General features: G+C 40.5%; 1 non-coding gene across 1 annotated transcript; it reads left to right on the forward strand.

Annotated features, from left to right (window-relative positions):
* Window positions 1–22,510: 22,510 nt before the first annotated feature.
* Window positions 22,511–22,617, forward strand: LOC142452020 (U6 spliceosomal RNA). Its single transcript, XR_012785086.1, has one exon. It is a non-coding gene; the product is annotated as a U6 spliceosomal RNA (small nuclear RNA).
* Window positions 22,618–24,288: the final 1,671 nt, after the last annotated feature.

Genomic DNA, 24,288 nt, shown 5'->3' on the forward strand with positions numbered 1-24,288 from the left:
GTATAGGGGAAGACTGCCAGAACTAACAAACTCGAGCTGCTGTAGTTTGTCCAGTGGAATTTTCTGAAGCAGCACCCCAAATGATCACATGAGCAGACCAAGAAACCAAGACAGAGAAAATTAAAAACATTTTGTTTCTTGGGCTATTATCAATGCATCTTGATCACATATTTGGTAAATTTCATACTACAGAGTAGTAAGTACAGTAAATGCAGACTCTTTGTCCTCCTATATCTATTTCACCGCTATTCTTATTATGAAACAATAATTTGCTTTTTTCCCATCAGTTTAGTGTGAAGTTTAAAGAAGGCTACACAAAAAAAGGACTTAGGGAGGGAGGAAAATGAGGAGCTGATACCAAGGGCTCAAGTAGAAAGCCAATGTTTTGAGAATGATGATGGCAACAAATGTAAAAATGTGCTTGACACAATGGATATATGTATGGATTGTGATAAGAGTTATACAGCCCCAAATAAAATGAATAAATAAAAATTTTTAAAAAGGGCTTACAGAATAGTCAGTCACACAATAAACAATACATGCTGCTAATGCAGGATTTCACAAACTCTAATATGCTATTGAATTGTGTTTATATTTTTTCAACTATGCTTGATAGTGTAATTAGGATCTCTGGTGGGGCAGTGAATACACCTCGGGCTGCGCAATCCGCACGGTCAGCAGTTGGAAACCACCAGCAGCTCCGCGGAGATAACTGGGCTTTCTACTCCTGTTATGGTCTTGGAAATCCACACGGGGGCGCTGTGAGCCAGCGTGGACTCGATGGCAGCCAGGTGTTTTGTGTGTTTGTTTGGCTATTGTATTTAAGCCAGGTATTAGAGTCTCTAAGTTTGTCTAAATAGGTCTATACATTTTATCGGTTTCTGGACCATTGCTATAGATAGAATTATGTCTCCTTAAAATATCTACTACACGTCCTTACCCTCTATGCCTACGCCCGTGGTTATATTCCCATTTAGGAAAGGGTTCTCTTTGTGTTAAAGTGGCAGGATCAGGGTAGGGAACATCTGGAGTTGATCTTTTTCCAATGTAAAACATGAACAAGCTGGCGGAGCAGAGATGGAGGAAGAACAATCCCAAACCTTGTGACTATTACCAAGAACAAAAGCTCAAAAAGACAAGGACCTTCCTCAGAGAAGGTCAAAAAGGGCCTTCCTCTCCAGCCAGCACCCTCAATTCAAACCTGTAGCTCCCTAAACTGTGAAAAAAATTAATTTCTGTTTGTTAAAGCCACCCACTTGTAGGATGCCTGTTATGACAGCACTAGATAACTAAGACAACCACGAACAAGGTCAAAAGGAAGCGTGGTGTGGTGGAGCAGTGGTTAAACACTTGACTACTTACCCAAAGGCTGGTAGTTCAAACCCACGTTCATTCTCTTCTATGAAGATGATCCCTTTGAAAGCCCTCACGAGATGGAGTAGAACGCCTTTCTGTCCTGTAGTGCCAATGAGGCAGGACTGACCTGCGGACAAAGGGGTTGAAGCAACTAAAAATATTATCCCAATAAAAAGATTATATCTATATCTATCTATAGATATATAGAGAGAGGTAATCTAGAACACCAAGTGCAAAACATATCCCAAGTTCTATTACTAAAAATGGGTTACTAAAATGAGGGAAGAGATCTGTACCTTAGAATTAATGCAATATTCCATTATTATTTTAATTTAAAATTAATTTTCAAACTTATTTTATTGGAAGCTGATACAGATAGCATATCATTTCACAGTACAACCATACAATGCAGTATCGAACAATTGCTGCCGCCACCACCAGTTACAAAACATTCTCTTCCTGCTTGAGCGCCTTGAGATCAGCTCCCCTTGACCCCCTCCCCCACTGTACCCCCAGGAACCCTTACGGTATTACTATTTTGAATGATTACTATTTTGTATGAGACATCCCTAACCCTTTTAGCCCTGTGTAACCCTATAATTTCCACAGCTTGTGTAATGAAGCCATCCAGCATGATCTTTGTTTGATCAACTAAATTAAACACTTCCTGCTAAGTTATTGCCAATCACGCAAACATACATTCATCATCTAGTGTCAAGAGAACTGCCAAGGATGTTATTGGCAAAGCAGTCTCCAAAAACTCTATCTTCATCACAAAGCTGACATAAACAAAAAGGCTTTTGATAAATTTTAAAAAGAACACGTAGTGGTAACTCAAGTCGATGACACAACACTTTCAGAACGGTTCGAAGGTTCCTGCACAGATTCACCCCAGGGACAACGAAGAGCAGACGTTTTGGAGCATGCTCTGAGAATCTATCCAGGGAACACACAGGAGAGATGGGAGAAGCCGTGCCTGGCAGGACAAAGGCAGACTGCCTGAAGTGAAATGAAAAAAGGATGGTAAAGCCAAGAAGACTGGCTACTCAAGAGCAAGTGCTGAATGCAAGTGGAGCCAAGAAATGATTCCGAGATAATCTTGGTTGTGTGTGCATGTTGTTTTTTTTAATAAAAGAGATTTTTATATAAAAGAGCAATTGAACATTGAGAAAACATCCCAGCCCAGTCCAGATCAAGTCCATTAGTCTGATATTAGTCCATATGTCTGATACCAATCTATACATTCCTCTTCAGACTCACAATACACAAACAATGTTGTCAAATGCAGGACAATCACAGCCCGTGGATGGGAGGTGTTGTGGATCCAGTGGCGATATAAGCATTTCAGCCTTGGCAGGTGTCTCCACATGGCTCCTCGGGCTGAGGGTACTAGGGTAACTCCAAGTGCCTTATCAGCTAAAATGTCTTGCAGGGAGTGAACATGTGTCCCGCCTCCAGTGAGTTATTTATCTCCTTAGGGTCTCCAAATGAGGTCATCAAGCTGCAACCAGAGTGACAGACCAGATTCCACCCCTTCACTGGTAAGTCTCAAATTGACAACAAAGTATGTAACTACCACATATTGTAAAATGTTGCTCTAGATTTTGTTTTACTTCTTAAAATGAACAGTAACACTTCTATTTGAATTGAAAAATGACACCAGATTCTTAGTAACAGAAAGTAACTCTGATTTGGCCCATGGACTTGACAATGAGGTCCAGCCTTCCAAAAGAGGTTCAAAATATTTTCCAGAATCTTTATTATAGCCTGGTTAAATAGAACCTCTGAAGTTCTAAATTGTAGTTAAAGCATGTGATAACACAAAGACATCTAAACAAAAACTCTTGAGTGATGAGGCAGATTAAAAGAAGGCTAAATGATCCCTGACCCCTGGGAGAGTCCAATCTACTGGATATTGTCCTTTATGATACCTTATGTCCTTTATGATTTGGTGTCATATTTCTAAAGGCCTTGAATGTGTGGGTGTGATGTGTGCATTTTTAGAATAAAACTGAAAATAGTACCCACATTTTCAACAACAGCAACAGAAAATCTTTCCTCTTACTTTTGAAAGTATGACTTACAAATTGAGCCCACAGTTGCCACATTTAAATTTGAAAGTGAATCAATAAGTTAACCGACTTCTCTTTTGTTTTCAGAATGGATCGATAAAGAAAGGACTGATGTGTAAATGCACATGTTGCTACTATTATCAAATGAATGTGGAATGAATAATTCTGAAAAACAGCAAACGGGAATGAAAACAACAAGCTGTATTTGAATCGTGTACTTCTTCACCATGTTTTCTTTCCTTCTTTGTCAGCCGAGCTAAAATTTTGTCAATTTTATTAATCTTTAGAAAATTATTTGTATGCTTTCAGTCTTTTAAAATGCACTCACTCTTGTTTTGTAAACTAAAACTTGATCTATCCTGGAGAAAGACATATATGCATTTGAATAGAAGCTATATTGTACTGCTTGGGGGTAGAGTGTCCCTATATGCCAATATATTGTTAAACCTCGTTCATTTATTCAGGTCTTCTGTTTCCTTGGTCGTTTTTTTTGTTTGTTTGTTTGTTATTTTTTCTTCTCTTTTTACTTGTTAATTTTCTTTCTTAACATTCTCTCCTGTATTGAAAGGACCCAGGGTATTTGTAGTTTTAGATTTGTATTGTTCAAGCCCCAGAGTATTTGTAGTTGTAGATTTATACACCAGGAAGTACAGTGAGCTTATGAATATACAAGAGATCCCTGATGAATGAATAGTTATGAATATGTATTGGGGCAGGATGATGATTCCTGGCCAGGTTTTTGGCTTGTTGGACCCATCAATTCTCAATGCTGTCCTAATGGGTCAAGTGACATCTTGCTGGCAACATTTTGTTCTTTGGCCAAAGTTCTTTTGTTCCAGGGTCAACTGAAATTGCTCTTTCTGCACATGTTTGTTGGGCATCTGGTTATAAGCCATACTTGCTTGCTGGAGGAAGGGGTTACAAAACAACCAAACAACAAACCCAGGTTATCTGAGGTGAAAGAGCATTATAGACTATATATGAGCTCAGTGTTCCAACATGTTGGGTCATTATCTTTATTATTATTTTTTCATCAATTCTATCAGTGCTTGCTTTATATATTCAGGTACCCTGTGGTTGGGTGCGTGTATATCTACTACTATTAAATCTTTTTTGATTAATTCACCCATTAATTTCCATATAATGTCTCTCTTCATGAATAACCCAAATAAAAAATGAAACAGAAAACACTAAAACTGACCCCAATAGAAATATAGAGTTGTGATGGAATATTATGAACAATTGTATGGCAACAGACTGGATAACCTAGTTGAAATGTATGAAATCATAGACACACAAAAATTATGCAAGCTACTCAAAAGGAAATAGAAATCTCAACAGACCCACACTGTGGTAGTTACAGAATCTGTTGTCTATTTGAGACGTATGAGTTAAAGGGTAGAGTCTAGCCTGTCAATCAAGTTGTAGCTTGATGACCTCATTTGGAGGCACTAAATCGATAAATAGCTCACTGGAGGCAGGACACAGGCTCACTCCCTGGGAGACACTGCAGCTGAGAAGACACGTGGAGCTACGCTAGACCCCTGAATTGGAGGAGCCACATGGAGACCCCTGCCAGTGCTGAAAGGCTTCCATTGCCATTGAATCCACAAGTCTTTCCACCCACTGGCCTGTGATCTTCCTGAATTTGGTGTCATTGAATGTTTTGTATGAGTTCAAAGAGGACTTTATAGATTGGTATTGGACCTATGGGCTGATATCAGACTTGTGGCCTTGATCTGGACTGGGCTGGGATGTTTTCTCAAAATTCAATTGCTCTTGTGGATAAAGCTCTTTCTTATACATATGTGAGTGTCTATGAATTTGTTTCTGTAGTCTACCCAGACTAACACAAACACCAAGTGAAGAGATCAAATCAATGCTCACAACCTTCCTAACAACAGCAAAAAGCCCTTGAGCAAGTGGTTTCACTGTGGAATCATCTCAAGCTATTAGAGAATTGATATCAATATTATTTAAATTTTCCCCTAAGATAGAGAAGGAAGCACTACCCTCCAGTTCATACTGTGAAGCAAACATAAGCCTATCCCAACCCCCCACCAAAAAAAAGATTACATAAAAAATAAAGACAGAAACAAAACTATAGATTACTATATCTCATGAATATGTACAAAAAATCCTCAACAACAACAACAACAAAATCCCACCATGGAACACAATTCAATGACATGTTAAAAGAGGCATATATCATAACCAAATGAGGCTCATTCCAGGAATGTAGAAATGATTTAATAATAGAAATTCAATCAATAGAACAAAGGGAGAGTGAGGAAGAAACATGATCATCTCAATGGATGCAGACAAAAAAATATCTGATAAAATCCAATACCCTTTCTTGATGAAAATGCTAAAGAAGATTGGAATTGAAGGGAAATTGGTCAACATGATTCAGGGCATGTGTAAAAAGCCAACTGTCAACATTACACTTAATGGAGAAAGGCTGGAACTTTTCCTTTTGAAATCAGGAATAAGAAAAGGGTGCCCATCTGACCACTTCTATTTAAATTTTATTAAAAGACCTAGCCAAAACAAAAAGACAAGAAAAAGAAACAAAAGTTTCTAAATTAAAAAAAAAATGTAAAATTGTCTCTATATTCAGATGATATGTACATAGAAAATTCCACACAAAAAAGTCCCAAAGAGTCCATAAGGAAATGTCCAGGGTAAATAGAGGAATTTAGCAAAGTTGAAGGGTAAAAGGGCAGCAATCAAAAGAGAAATCTGAAAAGGAAATTAGAGAAACATTTCCATTGGAACAACATCTACAAGAAATATACCAAGGAATAAATCTAACCAGAGACACGAAGGGCTTATATAATGAAAACTATAAAAATGCTGATGAAGGAGACTAAAGAAGTCTTAACTAAATGGAAAATAGTTCAATGTTCCTTAAATGGGAGACTTAATATTGTTAAACTTTCAATATTATGGAAAGAGATTTACAGATACAACATAATCCCAATAAAAATTCCAATAGCCTTCTTTTCAGAAATAGAAAAAACATTTCTCAACTTTATGTGGAATGCCAAAGTCCTGAAGTAGCTAAATAACGCAGAAAGAGAAGTACAAAGTAGTAGGACTCCTATTTCCTGATTTAAAAAAAATAATGCCCTACAACTACAGTAATCAAAAGAGTCTAGCACTGGTATAATACTACACATATAGCCTAATAGAATAGAGTTGACAGTTCATAAATAAATCCAAATATCTCAGGCCAACTGGTTATTTTGACAAGGATGTTATGTGCATTCAATGGAAAAAGAGAGTCTCTTCAGTTAAGGATGCTGGGTAAATTGAATTTCCACATAGAAAAACAAAAAATGAAGCATTCATATGTCATTCCATAAACAAAACAAATTTAAAATTAAGAATCTAATTGTGCAAACTCAACCATAAAAATCTTAAAACGGGAACCAGTGGAGAGGTCTGGGGGGCCAGCCCCAATCCCAACTACTAAGTGGACATCTGCCCCTCCCCCAGAAGAATTTATTTCAAAGGATGGCATTGAATCTGCAGCTGCAGGACAGGGACATATCTGATCGGAGCACATGCACACGGAAGCAGATGAAGGGGAAGGAGGAGAGACTGGAGCACACCGTGGCCCACCAGGCCATGAGGACGATGTTCCCAATTAGAGAAGCCAATCTACAGAGGACCACATGGCCGGCCCCACTATGAGACATGACACCCCTCACTCACCCATACCCTATGGGGACAACACCGGAGACACACAGTGTGGGAATTGCACCCTATCTGATCCCACCACACTGAGGCAAAACACTAAGGGGGGTGCCACAGAACAGCAAAGGAATGGAGTGACAAGGTCCCCAGTGAATGCTGAAAGTGTACTTTGGGGTCAGGGTGTGGTACCCCAACAGACTGGACTGGAAAACACTCCTAAGGCCAACAAATGATCCTTGAACTGACTACAAGCTTTTCTTTCTTGTGTTATGATTTTTTTGTCATTGGTTTGTTGTTGTTGTTGTTGTTGTTTTGCTGTATAATGTTGTTTGGCTTTGTGCATGGTATTATCTCTGCAGGTCTTGTTTTTATGTCTTGTTTTTGTGCATGGTATTATCTCCGCAGGTCTGTCTAAATAAGATAGGCTGGATGAACAATCTGGAGGAGAAAACAATGGAACCGACAGTTCCAGGGGGACATGGGAGAGGGGGAAATGGGGGCAAAGGAAGTGGTGTTAACAAACCCAGGGACAAGGGAACAAGCGATCCAAATCGGTAGTGAGGAGGGTGTGGGAGGCCTGGTAGGGCATGATCAAGGGTCATGTAACGAAGAGGAACTGCTGAAACCCTGGTGGGGACTGAGCATGAAAGTGGGACAGGAGGAAAGTCAAAGGAAATAGAAGAAAGAGCTGGGAGGCAAAGGGCATTTATAGAGGTCTAGATAAAGACATGTACATATATAAATATATTTATATATTGGATGGAGAAATAGATTTTTGTGCATATATTTATAGGTTTAGTATTAAGGTAGCAGAAGGACAATGGGCCTCCACTCAAGTACTCCCTCAATGCAAGAATACTTTCTTCTATTCAATTGACATTCTATGATGCTCACCTTCCTGACACAACCACTGAAGACAAAGCGGGTGAATAAGCAAATGTGAAGAAAGCTGATGGTGCCAGCTATCAAAGGAGATAGCATCTGGGGTCTTAAAGGCTTGAAGGTAAACAAGCGGCCATCTAGCTCAGAAGCCACAAAGCCCACATGGAAGAAGCACACCAGCCTGTGTGATCATGAGGTGGTGAAGGGATCCGTTATCAGGCATCAATGAACAAAAAAATCATATCATTGTGTGCTCACCTCCCTAATATGATCGCTGAAGACAAATGGGTGCATAGGCAAATGTGGTGAAGAATGCTGATGGTGCCTGGCTATCAGAAGATATCACATCTGGGGTCTTAAAGACTTGAAGGTAAACAAGCAGCCATCTAGCTCAGAAGCAACAAAGCCCACATGGAAGGACACCAACCTGTCTGACCATGAGGTGTTAAGGGATCAGGTATCAGGCATCATCAGAACAAAAAATCTTACCATAGTGATGGGGGGGGAAGTGCAGAGTGGAGACCCAAAGCCCATTTGCAGGCCACTGGATACCCCCTTATAGAAGGGTCTCATGGAGGAGAGATGAGCTCTAGTTCCTAAATGCCCCGCCCCCCCGCTCCCCCACTATCATGATCCCAATTCTACCTTGCAAGTCTGGCTGGACCTGAGGATGTACACTGGTACAGATAGGAACTGGAAACACAGGGAATCCAGGGCAGATGATCTCTTCAGGACCAGTGGTGTGAGTGGCAATACTAGGAGGGTAGAGAGAGGGTGAGTTGGAAAGGGGAACCGATTAGAAAGATCTACATGTGACCTCCTCCCTGGGGGACGGACAACAGAAAAGTGGGTGAAGGGAGAGGTCAAACAAGGCAGATATGACAAAGTAATAATTTATAAATTATCAAGGGTTCATGAGTGAGGGGGAGGGGGAAGGGAAGGGGAAAAGTGAGGGCCTGATGCCAGGGGCTTAAGTGGAGAGCAGATGTTTTAAGAATGATGAGGGCAATAAATGTACAAATGAGCTTTACACAATTGATATATGTGTGGACTGTGATAAGAGTTATATGAGCCCCTAAGGAGCTCTTATCAAGGTTAACTTTTATTTAGCTTTTTAATTTTTTATTTTGCTTAGCTTTTAATAATGAATTGTCTGACATAATATGTATTTTTTTTATAATATGTATTTTTTAAAAGCACAATTTAAAGAGGTCTAAGTATAGGCATGTATATATGTAAATATATTTATATATGATTATGGGGAAATAGAACCATGTACATATATTTTTAGGTTTAGTATTAAGGTAGCAGATAGACATTGGACTTCTACTCAAGTACTCCCTCAACGCAAGAACACTTTGTTATAATGATCCAGCATTCTGTGATTCTCACCTTCCTGACATGCTCACTGAAGACAAAATGGGTGCATAAGCAAATATGGTGACAAAAGCTGATGGTGCCTGGTAATCAAAAAATATAGCATCTGAGGTCTTAAAGGCTTGAAGATAAACAATGGGCCATCTAGCTGAGAATCAACAAGGCCCACATGGAAGAAGTACACCAGCCTGTGTGATGAAGAGGTGTCAATAAGGTCAGGTATCAGGCATCAAAGACCCAGAACAAAAAAGCATATCACTTTGAATGAGGGCAAGTGTGGAGTAGAGACCCAAAGCCCATCTATAGGCAAATGGACATCCCCTTACAGAATGGTCACAAGGAAGAGATGAGTCAGTCAGGGTGTAGTATAGCACTGATGAAACATACAACTATCCTCTAGTTCTTTAATGCCTCCCCCCCACCACATCATGACCCCAATTCTACCTTACAAATCTGACTAGACCAGAGCATATACACGGGTACAGATAAGAGCTGGAAACACAGGGAACCGAGGACAGGTAAACCCCTCAGGACCAATATGGAAAGTAAGGGGCAACCAATCACAATGATCTAACTATAGCCCCTTCTCAGGGGGTTGGGCAGCAGGTAAGTAGGTAAAGGGAGTCATCAGTCAGTATAAGACATGAAAAAAAATAATTTATAAATTATCAAGGGTTCATGAAGGTGGGAAGGTGGAGGAAGGGGGAAAATTAGGACCTAATACCAAAGTCTCAAGTAGAAAGAAAATATTTTGAAAATGATGATGGCAGCAAATGTACAAATGTGCTTGACACAATGGATGTATGTATGGATTGTGATAAAAATTATACAAGCCCCCAATAGAATCATTATATTAGATAGATAGATAGATAGATAGATAGATAGATAGATAGATAGATAGATAGATAGATAGATAGATGCTGGTCACAATGGATGGATGGATGGATGGTGATAAGAGATGTATGAGCCCCCAAATAAATGATTTCCCCAAAAAATGAAGAAAAGGTTCTAAAACTGATTGTAAATGAGAATTGTACAACTCTTCTTGATGTGATTGAATTATTGAATTGTATGATATGCAAATTACATGCCAATAAAACTTTTGAACAAACAAAAAAACTAAAAGGAGAATTATCATGTGACCCAGCAACTTCACTCCTTGGTATATGACCCAAAGACCTGGAAGCAGGGACTCACAGAAACACTTTTACACAAATGTTCATTGTGCTATTATTCACAATAGCCAGTAGGTAAAAACAACCTAAATGCCCATCAACAGATGAATGAGTAAATGTGGTAAGAAAAATGAAATCTTTATACATGCTATCAACAGATAGGGCTGGAAAACCTTATATTGAGTGAGATACATCGATCACAAAAGGACAAATATTCTATGACTATGTTTATAAAATAGAGAAGAAGAGGAAAATCTTAGAGAACAGGGTTTATTAGTAGTTACCAGAGCAGGAGGAAGGGAAAGAGGGAGGGGAGAGGTAAATTAATAATGATGGAAAAATGTTATCATTTAAGGTTAGTGCTACAAAGCTAATCATTGTGATTGCTGTCAATAAACGGTACACCTGTAAAGAGTTAAATTAGTAAACGTAGTAAATGTTGTATGGTAGATAGATTTACAGCAATGACAGGAGGAAAAAACAGTGGACTTGCCGAAATTGCTGATGTACAAATACCTCATGGGATGTGGTTTCCTGGTTTGGAGGTTTGGGGCCATAGCTTCAGGGAACATCCCAGTTTGTTGACCTAAGAATATGTTTGTACTTCTATTTTACCTTCTAATTTGTTGGGTAATGCCTGAGGTTTTAAAATCTTGCAAGCAGCCCTTTAAGGTACAACTGCTGTCTCTGCACCTCCAGCAACAGAAGAGCTGGGAACAGGAGGCCAAGGGATGAATGACTGATGACTTTCATGAATAGCCTGGGGCAACCACACCTACATGCTCAAAGAGATGTCCTTGCTCTTCAACACTTTAAAGAGGTCACGTAAGCAAAATTGCCTGATGTCACTTGATTTCATAACTGCTGCTTCCATGAGCATTGTGTATCTAAGCAAAATGAAATCCTTAACAATTTCAATCTTTTCTTCATTTATCATGATGTGATCTATTGGTTCTGTTGTGAGGATTTTTCCCCCACACCATTGAGGCAATTTACTGAAGGTTGCTGTCTTTGATTTTCATCAACAAGTGCTTCATGTCCTTCCTTTCAGCAAAGTTGTGTCCTCTGCACATTACTATTAATATGCTATAATTCTGTATATTACTATTAATAACTAAGGTTATTAACTAGTCTTCCTTCAATCTTGATGCTGAGTTCTTTTTCATATAGTCCAAGTTTTCAGAGTTTTTTCAGCATACAGATTGAATAAACATGGTGAAAGGATTCAACTCTGATGCACGTGTTTCTTGATTTTGGAAACACATAGCACCGACCCTTGTTTTGTTCAAACGATGAGGCATCTTTCTCTATGTACAGGTTATACATGAACACAGTTAAGTGTTCTGGAATTCCCATTCTTCTCAGAGCTATCCATAGTAGGTTGTGATTCACACAGTCAAATGGATGGATAGTCAAAAAACACAAATAAAAATCTTTCTGGTCTCCTCTGCTTTCAGCCAAGATCCATCTGACATCAGCAATAATAACGTTCATTCCATGCCCTCGTCTGAATCTGGCTTGAAGTTCTGGCAGCTTCCTGTCAGTACACTGTTGCATATGATTTGTGAATTCTCTTCAGCAAAATTTTACTTCCATGTGATATTAATTATATTATTTGATAATTTCCACATTTTGTTGGGTCACCTATGTTTGGAATGTGCATAAAAATGGTTCTCTTCCAGTCCGTTGGCCTGGTAGCTGTCTTCTAAATTTCTTGGCATAGAAGAGTGAGTATTTAGCATTTGGGGTGTAAAGGCTTGAAGGTAAACAAGCAGCCATCTAGCTAAGAAGGAACAAAGCCCACATGGAAGAAGCATACCAGCCTATGTGATCACGAGGTGTCAAGGGGATCAGTTATCAGGCATCAAAGAACAAAAAATCATATCATTGTGTGCTCACCTCCCTGATATGATCACTGAAGAAAAAGTAGGTACATAAGTGAAGAGAGGTGATGGTGCCTGGCTATCAAAAGATATAGCATCTGGGGTGTTAAAGGCTTGAAGGTAAACAAGGGGCCCTCTAGCTCAGAAGCAACAAAGCCCACATGGAGAAGCACACCAGCCTGTGTGATCACAAGGTATTGAAGGGATCAGGTATCAGGAATCATCAGAACAAAAAAATTTTAACATTGTGAATGAGGGGTAGTGCGGAGTTGGAACCCAAATCCCATCTGTAGGCAACTGGACATCCCCTTACAGAAGAGTCGCGGGAAAGATTGGAGTCAGTTAGGGTGCAGTGTAGCAATGATGAAACATATAACTTTCCTCTAGTTCCTAAATGCTTCCTCCCCACCCCACCTATCATGATGCCAATTCTACCTTACTAATCTGGCTAGACCAGGGGATCTACACTGGTACAGATAGGAAATGGAAACACAGAGAATCCAGGACAGATGAACCCCTCAGGGACAGTGGTGTGAATGGCTATACCGGGAAGGTGGAGAGAGGGTGGCATGCAAAGGGGGAATGATTACAAGGACCTACATATAACTTTCTCTCGGGGGGATGGACAACAGAAAAGTGGGTGAAAGGAGACGGTGGACAGTGTAAGATATGACAAAATAATAATAATTGATAAATCATCAAGGGTTCGTGAGGGAGGGGGAAGGGAAAAAATGAGCTGATACCAAGGGCTCAAGTAGAAAGCAAAATTTTGAGAATGATGATGGCAACAAATGTACAAATATGCTTGACACATGGATGGGTGGATGTATTGTGATAAGAGTTGTATGAACCCCCCAATAAAATGACTTTCAAAAAAAAAGATGAAAGCCTTAGAAACATCCCTCCGGCCCCTCCCCCCCCAAAAAAAGAAGAAGAGTGAGTGTTTCCAGTACTTTATCAGCTTGTTGAAAGATTTCTATTGGTAACCCATCAACTCATGAAGCCTTTTCTCACCAATGACTGAAGCAGAGTTTGGATAGTCTTGAGACTGAATCTGTTATGAAACTAATTACATCCACAGTTCTAATTTCTTTTGTTTTCTACAGCTGGTTGAAGAACTCTGTGTTAGTCTGGGTGCTTTAGAGAAACAAATCCACAGAAACTCATGTGTAAGAGGGAGTTTTACATAAAGGTTAAGTGCACATCAAGAAAACATCCCAACCCAGTGCTGCCCAAGCCCACAAGTCTAACATTAATCCGTATGTCCAACACCAATCCACAAAGTCCTCCTCCGTCTCACGAAACACACACAATGATGCCGACTGCAGAAGAAAAGCTGAGACAGTGAATGTATAAGCATCTCAGCGCTGACAGGAGTCTCCACAAGGTTGCACCCAGGGCTGCATCGGGGTAAGTCCATGTGGCTTCTCCTTGGAGTTGTCTTTCAGGAAGTGAGCCTTGCCAGCTAAAGCAGGAAACTGGCTAAGGCAGCTGCACCCTGGTCTGACCATCAGAAAGCAAGAGACCCAAGAATAGAAAGGCGAGCCTCACTGAGCCATTTATCTCACATGTGTTTATTGGCCAGGTTGGCACAATAAACTATCTCAAATCTTTTCCAAAAAATAGACTTAGGAATCATATCACCCAGGATTTTACAATTGCCTGAACTCTACCCTTGACACTTGAAAACAGGAGCACATAGCCACTAGTACAGTAGTGTCATTCACAACAGAAAAATGATGAAAGCAACCCAAGTACCCATGAGCAGCAGATGAATGGATAGACAAAGTATGATATGTCCATACCAAACCCCCAAAACCAAACTCACTGCCGTCAAGTCAACTCCCCCTCATATCACCCCTATGGAATAGAGTAGAACTGTGCCATAGGTTTTCGGGGCTGGAAGACTTTTCTAAAACATACTGCTTCATCTTCATGCGGCAGAGTGACTGGTGAGTTCAAACCACTGACCTTTGGGTTAGCAACCTGGTGCGTAACCACTGGACCACAGTATACCCACAATGGAGGATTATTCAGCCATAAAGAGAAACAAGCAGCTAGGGCATGCTACAATATAGATGAACATTAAAACCTTATGCCAAGTACAATAAGTCAGACATCAAGGGCCAAATTTTACAGGAGTTCCCTTATAAAAAATATCTATAATAGGCTAAGGCAGAGACAAAAACAATGCTTGCCAGGGCCTAGGGAGTGGAGGATGAGGTACTTAGTTTTGGACCAGAGTTATTAAAAACTGCTAAAAAATATTGCTGATGGCTAACACGATGTGATGAATGTACTGTCACTGAAACATGCAGAAAACTGTTAAACTCGCCAACTTTTTCATTGTAAATCTGTATTTCACTATAACATAAAAATCCTAAGGAGGGCTGATGGCTTACATCGGGCATGCGCAGATGGCTCCAGCATTCGGCATTAACAGCAGTTAGTGCGCTGACGGCCAAGATCGGGTGCAAAGCAAAGATTGAGGATGCAGCAGCCAGAGGTGACAATTACTGGAGCTTTGTCCGTGAGCCGGCAGAAAGTGTGACATCAAGTACAAAACAACAGTTGTGACCTTAAGGAGGGCGGCCAGATCGTCTAAGGATATTTTCATGATGCAGAATAATAGCTGCTTCTTTGTTGCTTAAGGAGAGGGAAAATATCTTCTATTCCAAGACTGTTTTCCACTAACCGTTTTCTTCTTGTTGTTGTTGTTGTTAGAAGGGCCTGTATGCTCAAGGTTAAACTAGCAGCAGGTGTGAGCACTCAAGACGAACACTAGGGTGGGGGGATTAAATCAAGTTTAGTTTTCATCCACTGGACTTGAGAGTGAAAAGTTGCGTCTGCTAGCTCAGAAATGAACAAAGGCTCTCTCAGAGGCTTGCACTGAATGCCGGAAAACTATACAGAGAGTTGCTTGAAGTGAAGGAAGGGACACAGCCTCTGCTAATGAAAGTCTAAGGCACTTAGGTTATCAAACAGCCGCAGATCAATTTGCTTCCAGTTTGCTCCTCAAATACATCATCGTATATTAAATGTAATTCATGTTGACTAATAAGAAGGTGACATTTTATGACCATAAAAAAGAAAAGCTAACCATCAATACTAATATGCACTTAGTAAAGAAGCATATGTAATTACTCTTCATTTGAAATGCATACACATCTTTTGCCAAATCACTGCAAATGGGTGCACTCTGTCACCTGCTTGCTAGCATTCTGCGTTAACAGCATGTTAGGTCCCTTGCTAGGTCCCTTGTGTCGGAGTAACTTTGACGTGTGCACAAAAGCAGTATGCCTGAGAAGCTGCATGGAATGACTCCTTCTGCATATCTAACCCGGCCAGACAGAAGAAAGAAACACAGATCCTGTGCAAAGGGAAAACATGCACAATCTTATCAAGTTTGTACAAGAATATATGAAAAATTATGCCTGTGACCTATAACATGGACCAGCAACATTTCATGGGAGAAATATGTGGTAATCTGCTTCCATAAATATCACACACTTGGAAAGTCTGTGGGGAAGTTCGATTCTGTCCGATAGGGTCCTTATAAATCCACTTGACAGCAATGGCTTATACGAAATAGAAATAAGTGTTACAAGTGCTCAATATACTATGTCTAAGATGATAAGTAAAAGTGATATTGAAATAACACCACTAGTGAAATAATGTTTGCGTACACTTGACCTTCATAAATTGTGAGAGAAAACAGGCCTTAATGCATTAAGTGAGGTGTCAACTAAGTTCACACGGAAGAAGCAGCCACTGTCACACCAGCCAGTGTCATCCGAAGATTGTAAATAATACACTCCAATTCTGGAGGAGGAACTGGTATCAGAGCTTCAATTTGAACACCAGGTGTGCAGAAGGCAATGGATGGCAGTGGAAAGCCAGACTCCATTTTCAGGGTCCGCGTGAACATTAACCCGCCGGTGAAGTCCCTCTGATCATGGTGGAGGGATGTGAATATCAGAGAAAGAGCCATGTAAAGTCGATATGGCAGACGCGGTTAGGTTAAAATGCAATCTCTTATCGATTTATCTCCCCTTAGACCCATTTTAAAGTTATTTCCATTAGAAAAAAAAAACTTAAGAGAGAAGTACATGTGAATTTAGTTTCTGGTGAACCCCCTGACCATCAACCAGGGCTGTGAATATCTTTGCTAACACGCAGAATGCTTTGGAAATTGAATTCTAGCAGATGCAGTCAGGTTAAAATTCAATAGTTTATCATTTGATTTTCCTTGTGATCTATTTTAAATTTGTTCTTTTAAAAATATTTTCCGCTTTCTTTTCTATTGAGGTTATTATCTATCTTACTTTGTTATTGTTGTTGGCTTTGTTTTTAATGTTTTTCTGTATATGAAATTCAGGATAGGCTAATCTATAAAGACAGTAAGTGGATTAATGGTTCCTTAGGGGAATGACAAGAGGAAGTTGGGAGGAAATGAGAAGCTATCAAAAATGAAAACGATGTTCTAAAATTGATTGTGGTGATGATTGTATAATGTTCTTGATGCAATTAAACTATTGGATTTATGTGAATTATATGCCAATAAAACTGTTTTTAAAAAGGAAAAGATAATGGAATTTTCCCATTAAAAAAAAGAAAAGAAAGGATTTACTAAAATGTCACATCATGGAGAGAAAGAAAATTCTGGAAGATGGGATGTGGAAAGTCTGTTTGGATCTGGGCTTCCTGACTTCAAAGCTGGAAGAAAAAGGTGGGCTGGGCTGTTACTGTCCATTTGCCCATCTGTAAGGAACTACAAAGGGAAAATGTGGTTATCAAACTACAAGGTGAAACTGAAATGGATAACAATGATGGCTAATGTCACTTTATTGCACAGGCCCGGATGTTGAGATGGCAAATACCTTACTACATATATAGCTACTCAATTTAAGTCAGAAGAGGAAAGCAACCAGGTGTCAGGAGCTTGGTCACTGGGAAGCAGGAGAGGAGTCCATAATAGGAGCAGCCCTGGCTTGAGCCCAGCCAGCCAGTGTCCTGTCTTTGTCAGCACAGCTCAGAATCAGCCACGCCTAAAGGACATGAGAGAAATGGAGAGGAAATTAAGGTTGTCTGTGAAACAAGCTGACCTCTAGCGTGGGAGAGAGTATAAGCTGGCTCAGACGAGCCAGGCCTCATAGACACTGTGCCGAGACAGAACAATTAGTGGCAAGGCCAACATGTCCCGCTCTGCTGACCTTGGGACAGTAGCAGCCTTTGGCAAAGCGGACAGTAAAAAAGATCGGAGGGCTCACAGGAAGCAAAAGATAACGCGATCGAAATGCCTACAAACCAATGGATGAATGGATCAACAAAATGTGGGGTGTGCGTACAATGGAATAGTAGTTCTGATGTGCGCCAAAATAGGAAGGAACCTGGAAAACGGAATGGGAAATAAATCAGTTGCAAAAGGACAGATACGGTATGGTCTCACTTATGAAATTAGTAAAATGTAGCAAGGGAAGTGGGAAGTTTTTTGCTTGAGGGCAGGGAGTTTAGGTTAATGAGGGTTGGACAATTCGGAAAAGGATGCCAAAAATAGCTGTACAACTGGAAAAATGTATCACTGTCACTGAATTATATCTGGAGAAATTGTTGAATTGGTATATGATGCTTTGCCTTTTCACCACTTTACACATAAACGCACATGCTCATGCACACACAGGGGCCCCTCTGCGGCCTCATAGGTTACCTATTGTACCACTAACCACGAGATCAGCCACTGGGACCCCACAGCTGCTCCCCAAGGAGAAAGAAGAGCCTCTTAAAAGATTTAGAGCCTTGGAAACCCAGAATCCATTCTACTCTGCTGTGTAGAGTTGCAATGAGTGTGTGTGGAATCGAGTGTGTGGTAGTGGGAGTGTGTGTGTGTGTGTGTGTGTGTGTGTGTGTGTGTGTGTGTGTGTGACCATACAACATTCCCAGGGAGTAGTATTTTCTCTTGAAAACAAATGCTATTTGGACATGCAAAATGGGAACGTCTTGTACTGACCACACAGAATAAATTCATATGAAACAATTTCGTTCTGGGGAATTGGCTCCACACTGACACCCTGCAGACAGTGAAAACATAATGACTGACCCTAATCGGGTCCACACAGAACACTAGAGGTTTGCAGCATATCCTACACCTCAGAGCATCTTTTTTTTAAAATCATTTTATTGGGGCTCATACAACTTTTATCACAATTCATACATACATCCGTTGTATAAAGCACATTTGTACATTCGTTATCCTCATCATTCTCAAAACATTTGCTCTCCACTTAAGCCCCTGACATCAGCTCCTCATTTTCCCCTCCCTCCCCGCTCCCCCCTCCCTCATGAGCCCTTGATAATTTATAAATTATTATTTTGTCATATCTTACACTGTCCAATGGCTCCCTTCACCCACTTTTCTGTTGTCCATCCCCCAGGAGGAGACCACATGGAGTTTCCTGTAATCGGTTCCCCCTTTCTATCTCATACTCCCTCCACTCTCCTGGTATCACCACTCTGGCCTCAGAGCATCTTATGAAACTCTATCTACCAGGTGACTAAAAAAAATTGACTTTGTACTTCTCCTTTGTTATTGATAAGTCATCAAAGTCTAAAATTTGGCAGAATGAAGCCTTTAATAGCTGTAACCTAATAATCCTTGTTTTATTTTATAAATGAGATAGAACCTCCAGAAACAGGCCCAAATATGTTTCCTATTGAAGGCTGGTCTTTGATGTTTATCAGTAAGTTCATAGAGATTATATCAGGGAACCCCTGCAGAATGCACTGGGCAGCGCACCACAGCAATGGCTGCAGACACTGAAACCCTTTTATTGGTTCCTGGTTGGAAAATCTGTTCATCTTTTGCCTATTTTTAAATCAGCTTGTTTGACTTCGTATAATTGAGTTACTGAAGTTCTTTCTACACGAGTGTTCTGCTATTCAACTCCTAAGAGATATACAAGGGATTCAAAATATTCATGCAGCATTACCTTTTAATTCCATTGTTCCACCAACTACGGAAGTCCTTTTGTGTGGCTGCCAATATTTTCTCCTGGTTTGTAAGTTGTCTCTGGACATCCTGGATAAAGTCCTTTGATAGACAATCGTTTTGAATTTTGATTAAGTCCAATTAAGATGTTTTTCCTATTGCTGTTTATGCTTCTGGTGTCATATCTACTAATCCATTGTCAAGAATGTGATTAATATTTTAAATGAAAAAATGTGCTTCAGAAATGACAACCTCATTGTTCACTCGGTCGTTTAATTACTTTCTAACGTCATCCATCAATCAGGAATCACGTTTCCTTCCTTTCTTTCTTTCTCTCAATCTTTCTTTCTTTTGTAATGGTTATAGTCATCAGTGACTGAATACAGTAATAGACATTTCCAATCTCACCAGTGCCTTATCCTAATGATTTCTGTATTACCTTGACGGCAGCTTCTGATACTGGGAACAGTGCAGTGATGAACCTGAAAGCGCTTGGACAGATTTGTGCTATGTTCTTTATTGCTGTACAGTATGTTCCAAGGAGCGCTACTGCTGGGTCACATGGTGTTTCTAGTCCCAGTTGTTGGACGTGCCTTACTGTTTTCCACAATGGTTGTGTGATTTTATTTTACAACAGCAGCAGTGGATGAGGGATCCCATCTCCCCTCACTTTTGTCAGCATTTGTTGTTTTCTGCCTTTGTGCACTTTGCTAACAATTCTGATCTGAGGCATCTCGACACTGTTGTGACTTGGCATCTCTAGGATGGCTCGTGATCTCGAGCATTCATATATCCATTGGCCAGCTGAATGCCTTCTTTGGTAAACAAAAGGAGCCCTTCCTTGGCTTATGAAATCCCTAGTACTTCAGTACCCTAATGGCACTCCAATTATTGTCCTGATACTCCACACTGCCGTCTTCTCTAATGATCTATTTTCCCCAGTAGTGCCTCTGCCCCTTTTCTTTGTTTCAGTTGGGCTTTTAATACTATATCCAGCTTCCAATTTCATTTGCCACCTTGCAAAAGAGGCACTAAACTGCAAAGTGGACTAACAACAGTAATAGCTGCAGGGGTGGGTTTGAAATGCAGCTTCCTGGGTCCTGTGTAATGTCTACCAAATAAGACCACAATGAGCGAAAAGCACTAGACTATACCATTGGCTCTCACATTGGAATACCTTAAGAAACTTGAAACATCTTGATGTCCAAGATGCCTCAGGTCAATTAAATGAAACACTATGGTGGTGGGCCCCACAGGTCAATATTTTTTAAAACCTCGCTCCAGTGACACCACGTGTGAGAACCACTAGACTAAACTATTGAAAGTCACATAGACTGCCTCAAAGGCAAACAAATTTGTAGTCAGAATGTTCCTGAGAAGGTAGGATGGCAGCATGTCTTCTCACATCCTGCAGACATGTTATCAAGAAAGAGCAGTCCCTGAGAAAGACATCATGTTTGGTAAAGTGGAGGATTTGGGGGCAGGGGAGTGTGGGAGGAGAAAGACCCCCATGACATTGACTGACACCTGGACTAGAACGATGGATTGTGAACGTAGCGCAGGACTGGACGGCACTGCGTTCAGAGGTACATAGAAACACTGTGAGTCAGAAACAACTGGATAGCGCCAAAAAATAGCTGCCTACACAAACTTTTCTTTCCTGCATGGTTAACTATTGATGCAATAGTCTTTTACACTATGGGTGTGATCTCTCTAGTGAGAGAAAATTGAAGTCATGATACTCTCAGGAACATATTGAGTCTTTTCTCTGGAAAACTGACATCTTACCCAGCATCAGGCACCCGTCTTGACTAGGAAAGATCTAAGCCTGACATCAATGTTCTCCTTAGGATCAGTTTTCAGACATCAAAGAACAAAGAAATGATATAAGCAAATGTGGTGAAGAAAGCTGATGGTGCCTGGCTATCAAAAGAGATAGTGTCTGGGGTCTTAAAGGCTTGAAAGTAAACAAGTGGCCATCTAGCTCAGAAGCAACAAAGCCCACATGGAAGAAGCACACCAGCCTGTGTGATTATAAGGTGTCAAAGGGATCAGGTATCATGTATCAAAGAACAAAAATCATATCATTGTGAATGAGGAGGAGTACAGATTGGGGACCCAAAGCTCATCTGTAGTCAAGTGGACATCCCCTTATGGAAGGGTCGCAAGGAGGAAACGAGTCAGTCAGGGTGCAGGGTAGCAACGATAAAACATACAACTTTCCTCTAGTTCCTAAATGCTTCCTCCCCATACCACCCCACTATCATGATCCCAATTCTACCTTACAAATCATGGTAGACCAGAGGATATACACTGGTACAGATAGGAACTGGAAACACAAGGAGTCCCGGATGTATGATCCTTTCAGGACCAGTGGTGAAAGTGGCGATACTGGGAGGGTGGAGGGAAGGTGGGGTGGAAAGGGGGAACCTATTACAAGGATCTACATATAACCTCCTTCCTGGGGGACAGACAATTGAAAAATGGGTCAATGGAGCCGTCAGACAGTGCAAGATATGACAAAATAATAATTTATCAATTATCAAGCGTTCATGATGGAGAGGGCAGTGGAGAGGGAGAGGGAAAATGTGGAGCTGATGCCAGGGGCTTACGTGGAGAGCAAATGTTTTGAGAATGTTGAGGGTAATGAATCTACAAATGTGTTTTACACAATGGATGTCTGTATGGATTGTGATAAGAGTTGTATGAGCCCTCAATAAAATGATTTTTTTTTAAAAGATCTCCTCAGCCCAGATAAGAGTTCCATTGGAGGCAGACAGATCTGGATCCAGTTTTTCTGCTTACCAACACAGCTTCTACATCTATAAAGGAGTGATCATAGTATTATCACTTTTCACCAGACTTGTCATCTAGAATTCTCATCTGCTTTTTTCACCCTCCAGACCAAATAAAAACCCGAATCATTCACCTGACTCGTCCCTAAGAAAAAGGAAGGAGAATGATCCAGAAAGGCAGACAGATTTTAGAGAGAGTTGGTCTTGGTCTGTTTTCCTGCACAGGCAAACCTCACACTCTGAGGGTAAAGAGTTTTTATTTTGGAAATAAGAGTCCAAGTGAGTGCTCGCTTCGGCAGCACATATACTAAAATTGGAACGATACAGAGAAGATTAGCATGGCCCCTGCGCAAGGATGACACGCAAATTCGTGAAGCGTTCCATATTTTTTTTAAAATAAAAAAAAATAAAAAAATAAAATTTAAAAAAAAAGAGTCCAAGTGAAAAAAAGTCATAGAATCACGCTTAGAACGTTTTGAGAGCTGTCCATGGTACCTAATTATGGCCTGAGATCTCTGCAGGGTAAAAACTTCCTGGCAGGCTGATCAGAAGGGGATGAGCCAGATAGTCTTGTGTTGAGACTGAGTTTGGGCTATTGGGCAGGGTGGCTGATTACATTAAAATTACGCCCCCCCCCAAGCCCCTCACTGCCATCAGGTTAATGCTGACTCCTAGAGACCCCATGTGATTGGGTTTATTTGTTGTTGTTTTTTAAGTCATTCTATTGGGGGGATGTCTTATAGCTCTTATAACATTCCATATATCAATTGTGTCAAGCATATTTGTACATATGTTGCCATCGTCATTTCCAAAACATTTTCTACTTGAGCCCTTGGTATAAGCTTCCCCTTTTCCACCTTCCTCCCCCATCCTCGTGAGTCCTTGATCAATTATATATTGTTATTATTTCACATCTGTAACTGTTTATAGGAGTTGAAAGCTCAGCCTTTCTCCCAAGGAACTGTTGGTGGTTTCCAACTGCAGACCATGCAAATTGTAGCCCAACGCTTTCTTAACCCTTACCCTCCCAGGGCTCCTCAGCTGACTGACTGACAATGGTAACTCACAAGTGGTTCTATATGTAGCACCAGCACTAGCCAGGCAAACATGAGTTGGTTATTAACATTCCATTAGATACTTCTACCTTTCTGTTTGCTTGCTTGCTTAGGATTTTTTAAAAATCATTTTATTGGGGGTTCATACAACTCTCATCACAATCCATACATCCATCCATTGTGTCAAGCACATTTGTACTTTGTTGCCATCATCATTCTCAAAATATTTTCTTCCTACTTGAGCCCTTGGTATCAGCTACTCATTTCCCCCCACCCATCCCCCTCACTAACCTTTGATAATTTTTTTTTCTTTTTTTTTTTCTTCTTTTACATTTTATTAGGGACTCAAACAACTCTTACCACAATCCATACATATACATACATCAATTGTATAAAGCACATCCATACATTCCCTGCCCCAATCATTCTCAAAGCATTTGCTCTCCACTTAAGCCCCTTGCATCAGGTCCTCTTTCCCCCCCCCTGCCTTTGATAATTTATAAATTATTATTATTATGCCACATCTTACACTGTCTGATGTCTCCCCTCACCCACATTTCTGTTGTTCATCCCCCAAGGAGGGGGTTATATGTAGATCCTTGTAATCAATTCCCCCTTTCTAACCCACCTTCCCTCCACCCTCCCGGTATAACCATTTTCACCACTCGTCTTGAGGGGTTCATCAGTCCTGGATTCCCTGTCTTTCCAGTTCTTTTTTAAATTTCCAGTTCTTATTTATACTAGTACATCCTCTGGTCCAGCCAGATTTGTAAGGATCATGATAGTGTGGTGGGGGCAGCATTTAAGAACTAGAGGAAAGTTATATGTTTCATCATTGCTATATTGCATCCTGATTGGCTCATAAGGGGATGTCCAGTTGCCTAGAGATGGGTCTTAGGTCCCCACTCTGCACTCCCCCTCATTCACAATGACTTGATTTTTTTGTTCTTTGATGCCTGATACCTGATATCTTCAACACCTCATGATCACACAGGCTTATGTGCTT

The sequence above is a fragment of the Tenrec ecaudatus genome, chromosome 6, assembly GCF_050624435.1.
Source record: "Tenrec ecaudatus isolate mTenEca1 chromosome 6, mTenEca1.hap1, whole genome shotgun sequence".
Classification (NCBI taxonomy): Eukaryota; Metazoa; Chordata; class Mammalia; order Afrosoricida; family Tenrecidae; genus Tenrec; species Tenrec ecaudatus.